Below are 5,232 nucleotides of genomic sequence, written 5' to 3'. Positions count from 1 at the left end.
CTCGATCTCCTGACCTCGTGATCCACCTGCCTCGGCCCCCCAAAGTGCTGGGATTACAGGCATGAGCCACCACGCCCGGCCTAATTTTTTTTTTTTTTAATTTTTTTGTACAGATGAGGTCTCACTCTGTTGCGCAGGCTGATCTGGAACTCCTGGCCTCAAGCCATCCTCTCCCAAAGTGCTGGGATTACAGGCGTAAGCCACCATGCCCAGCGTCTGTCTCTCTTTTTGGTCACTTTCTTGTCTATTTCTCCTGTCGTCGTCTCTTTGTGTCTTTCTCTCTGTCTCCATGTCATTTGATCCTTGGCAGTGCGAGTGTGTATGTGACAAGCTTTGTCTCTCTGTGCCTTCTTTCTGTCTCTCTTTGTCTCTGTCTCTTTTTCTTTCTGTCTAAACTCAGGCCAGACTATAGCCAGGAGGAGGCTTGAAGGGCTCCTGGATCCACCCCCCACAACCTGGCAGCCCCAGCCTGGCGGCATGGGGCTCACCCTCGGCACATCTCACCCTCTGCACATCTGCAGACGTCTTTGTGGCAGATCTTTCGCAGGGAAGATTGCTCTGTAGGCAGGTTGTAGAAAGTGCTGCACCTCCGGGCTGTGAATGGAGGGTGCAGGGGTTGAGGGGGGTGCGTTGTCTTGGGCTAGTGTTCCTGGGGGTTCAGTGCCTATCTGGCCTGGTCTTCACCTGCTCTGGGCCCTGGCCTTGTCTTCCCCATCCTCCAAAGTCCAGGCTCCTTCCTGCCTCTCCTTGTCACTGGGCTGTGCTTTCCAGGTCCTCCCAGACCTTCCCCTCTTCCTGGCCCTGCCCACTGCAAACCTCACTTTGAAGGGCCCTGGCCAGCCACCTCTGTCGACAGGCCACGCCCACTCAAAAGAGCCTGCCCCTGCCCCACCCATTCCCAGCAGGCCACGCCCAGTCCCCTTTCAACTTCACCCCGTCTCCTTCCTGTCCCCGCCCACGAAGGTCACTCCAATAAGACCACGCCCCTTATGTCCACCCAGACCCAGCCCCCTTTTGGCAATTCCCAGTCTCTCATCGCCTGGCACCTGGCCCTGTCCTTTGCAGGCCTCATCCCCATGCACGGGACCCCTCCTTACAAGGCTCGTAGTAGTCGTAGATAGTGACCAGGGCGGCCTGCAGGAACTCCGCCTGTAGCATCCTGTGAACCCGAAAGCCCAGCACTGTGTTTTTCTCATGGGAGAGCTGGAGAGAACAGAGTCCTGTCTGAGCCGGCCAGGGCCACTGACCGTGGGGCACTGACCTCGTGGCACTGACTACGAGGCCTTGGCTGTTGGCATTGGCCATGACCACGGACCATATGACCTTGACCACAGGAATCGCAACCGGAGGGGCTGACCGCAGGGGGCCTGGCTCTCTGCAAAACCCACCCAGGGGACCAACCTTGGGTTCTCCAGCCCCCGGGGTGCCCACACATCTCTGGCAGAGGGCACCCAGCCCCTCTCACCTTTTCCAGGTAGAGGACAACGGTGCTGTCGCTGGTACTTGTCTTGGTTTCGTACTGAAAGGCGTACCTCTCCACATCACTCGTGAGCTGGGGCAGAGGGTGGAGACTGGAGGGTGGCTGACAGCCTCCAAGGCCCCTAGCCCTAGAGCTCCAGCCTTTGTCCAGTCAACCTCACGGTAGAGGAAACTGAGGCCCAAGCAGGGAAAAGATTTGGTTGAGGCCATGCAGGGAGTCATCCAGAAGTGAAGATGGGGCAGTAACCCAGGAACCTTGATTTGAGTAGACACCGCCCTGCATCCATGTGGGAAGTATGGAAAGGTTGCTCAGGAAGCCTGTAGGTGGGGTCTGCGTTACCTGTTTGAGGTCATCCTGGTTGGGGTAGAAGCCAGTGAGCAGGGAGACCTCCATGATGGTCATTGTGGCCTCTCGATTGTTCTGGAACCTGGAAGTTCACAGCCTCAGTCTTCCCCCACTGTCCTCCCGTCTCTCTCTCCATCCTCTCCACTGCTATTGTCTCTGGCTTGGACTAGTGCAGTAGCCTCCTCCCAGGTCTCCGCATGTCCCCTTTGCCACTCAAAACACAGAGTTTTAGCAAGCAGAAATCTGACTACCTCGCTTCCTTGCTTCAATGACCAAATGCCTTGCCTCAATCCTGACATCCTTCCACGTCACCTCCTCCCACCTCGGCCTCCATTTGATCACGGTTAGCCTTGTTCCCTCTCCTGCCATCGGGCCTTTGCACATGCTGTTCACTCAGCCTGGAATCTTCGCTCCTGACTCTTCATCCTGAAACACCTCTCGTGTTTTCCATCTCAGCTGATGTATCACTCCCTCTGGGATGTATCTTCCCTCTGGGAAGCCTTCCCCAACCTACACCCCACACACCAGATCATTCTTTTTTTTTTTTTAAGACAGGGTCACCCAGGCTGGAGCGCAGTGGTTCAATCATGGCTCACTGTAGCCTCAGCTTCCTGGGCTCAAGTGATCCTCCTGTCTCAGGCTCATGAGTAGCTGAGACTATAGACATGCACCCCCACCCCTAGCTAATTTTTAAATTTTTATTATTTATTTATTTATTCATTTATTTATTTATTTTTAAGAGATGAGGTCTTGCTGTGTTGCCCTGGCTGGCCTCAAACTCCTGGGGTCAAGTGATCCTCTCGGCTTCCCAAAGTGCTGGGATTACAGGCACGAGCCACCACGCCAGGCCCAGATCATTCTCTGATTTGCCTCCCATGGCTCTGTAAACCTCTCCTTTGCCACATGAAATCACCTTTGCCATTTCATATTGGTTCTGTATGATAATTTGGTGATTGTCTGTCTCTCCTGATAGACTGTGGGCTTCGCCAGGGCAGGGAGAGGCTGCCTTGCTCATAGCTGGGTCCTTGGCTCCAAGAACAGGGCCTGGCACAGAGTAGGTGCCCAATAATGTTTCTATCTGAAGCAAACTTGGGCAAGGAAGGTATGGACAGGGCAGGACTGGGGTGGGGGCTGGGGTGTCTGGAGAAAATGAGAACCACGGGGAGAGCTTCAGGGCTTGGAGCCAGCTCCGGGCATCTGAGTCACGGAGCATGTCAGCTGAGGTAGAGCCTGTCGGTCATCTGAGGACATGTAGACATGGCAGGAGGCAGGGACAGAATGGGGGACAGACATGGAGAGGCAAGCTTGGCTGGTTCCCACTGTCCACTCAGTACACAAGGAAGGCCGCTAAGGAATCTGGATACCAGAAAGTGAGAGCTTCCTCCCGCCCAGTTCAAGATCCTGGTGCCCTGACCTTGTTTCCATCCTGAGCCGAAAAGTCTCGTCTCCCTTTTTATTTTCTGCAGAGAGAAGGCAGCAGTTTAGAGGCTGGGGAGCACAGTGACCAAGTGCACAGTCTCTGGAGCCAGCTTCTTGGATTCAAATCCTGCCTCTGCTGTGTGACTTTGAGCAAGTTGCTTAACTTCTCTGTGCTTCAGTTTACTCATCCATAAGGCGGGATCATAATATTCCCAACCCAACAGGGTGGTTGTGAGGATTAAATAAGTTAATACAAGTAAAGCCCTCAGCATGGTGCCTGATCGGTGCTTTGTAACTATTATTATTATTGTTATTATTATTAAGAAATCAAGCAAAAACCAAAACCTTGGCGATGTTTATTCCCTAAAATTCATGGGACTGGTGAGGGTTGTTCCTCTTACTCCTACAGTGAGCTCCCAATAGTCCTCTCTCCTTCTTGGTGCCCCAGGCTGGGAACTGTGGAATCCAACTATTTCTCTGGTTTTTTTTTTTTCTTTCTTTTGAAAGAGAGTCTCACTCTGTTGCCCAGGCTAGAGTGCAATGGCGCAATCATGGTTCACTGCAGCCTCCACCTCCTGGGCTCAAGTGATCTTCCCACCTCGACTTCCTGAGTAGCTGGAACCACAGGCATGCATCACCATGCCCAGCTAATTTTTTGTAGAGATGGGGTCTCACTATGCTACCCGGGCTGGTCTTGAATTCCTGAGCTCAAGCAATCCTCCTGCCTCAGCCTCCCAAAATGTTGGAATAGCAGGCATGAGCCACTGTGCCTGGCCCACTAATATCTGATAGTCTCCAGAGTCCCTAATCTGGCTTGGCCTCCGTCATCTCCTGCAGGACCAATGCAGTCACGTCCTTCCTGGTCACCTGGCTCCCACCCTCACCTTCTAGAGTGGTCAGATCAGAGGGAGCCTGTGCAAACCTGTGCTAGGTCACGTCCCTCCTCTGTTTGGAACCTTCCATGCCCCACCTTACTCAGAACAAAAGCCAAAGTCCTCACTGTGGCTAACAAGTCCCTACACCATCTTACCCCATCACCTTTCCAACTTCTTCTCCTAAAACTCTACCCTTGCTCCTCCTGTAGCCACACCAGGCTTACCTTCTAAGACACTGTGGAGAGTCACATTCAGGTGGTACAGGTTGCAGTTGTCCTCCCAGGACTCTGGGGACTTGTGGTACATGGTCAGGATCTGCCAGGCCAGGAAAGGGGGCTGTCAGAGCCCTTCCCCACGCACTGCCTTTCCTCTGCACCCCAATCCTTGACTTCCCAAGTCTCTGGCCATGTGGGGAATTTACTGCAAGATCGCCCCCCTCCCCCGACCCCATCAATTCCTAGGTGCAGTGGCCAGAGCAGTGTCTGGAGTCTAGACCAGCTCTGTGTAAAAGAACTTTATGCAGTAACGGAAATGGTCCCATTTGGCATTGTCCAATGTGGCAGCCATTAGCCACATGTGGCTACCGAACACTTGAAACGTGGCTAGTTCGATGGAGAAACTGAATTTTGAATTTTATTTAATTTTAACCCATTCACAGAGGCTTGAAGAAAGGTATGACTTGCTCAGGGTCACATAACAAAGGCAGAGATTCAGCCATGACTCCACTGTCTGGAACACAACACCAGACGACCTTTTGGTGAACAAAAGAGCTGTCATATGTCCCAAACTGCTGGATTACAGCCCCAGGCATATGTCATGGGGCTGGAAGAGGTCATGGATGTCAGGCCAGGCATGGTGGCTCATGCCTGTAATCGCAGCACTTTGGGAGGCCAAGGCGGTCAGATTACTTCAGGTCAGGAGTTTGAGACCAGCCTGGCCAATATGGTGAAACCCCGTCTCTACTAAAAATACAAAAAATTTGCCGGGCATGCTGCTGTGCACCTGTAGTCCCAGCTGCTCAGGAAGCTGAGGCAAGAGAATCACTTGAACCTGGGAGGCAGAGATTGCAGTGAGCCGAGATGCGCCACTGCACTCCAGCCTGGGTGACAGAGC

General features: G+C 53.2%; 1 protein-coding gene across 1 annotated transcript in view; it reads right to left on the bottom strand.

Moving 5' to 3' along the window:
• LOC105549678 (putative protein C3P1) overlaps window positions 1-5,232 on the bottom strand; it is a 38,154-nt gene that overhangs the window by 2,432 nt on the left and 30,490 nt on the right. Inside the window, exons 22-26 of the mRNA XM_011994318.1 lie at window positions 4,344-4,434; window positions 3,240-3,285; window positions 1,820-1,907; window positions 1,466-1,552; window positions 1,098-1,203 (exon numbers count right to left, since the gene is read on the bottom strand). The gene's annotated coding sequence lies outside the window, so the exon portion shown is untranslated. The remainder of the gene's footprint in view (window positions 1-1,097; window positions 1,204-1,465; window positions 1,553-1,819; window positions 1,908-3,239; window positions 3,286-4,343; window positions 4,435-5,232) is intronic.

Source organism: Mandrillus leucophaeus, unplaced genomic scaffold (genome assembly GCF_000951045.1).
Source record: "Mandrillus leucophaeus isolate KB7577 unplaced genomic scaffold, Mleu.le_1.0 Scaffold112, whole genome shotgun sequence".
Taxonomy (NCBI): Eukaryota; Metazoa; Chordata; class Mammalia; order Primates; family Cercopithecidae; genus Mandrillus; species Mandrillus leucophaeus.
The sequence above is the reverse complement of the archived record's forward strand: the minus strand, read 5'-3'. Positions and strand labels throughout refer to the sequence as shown.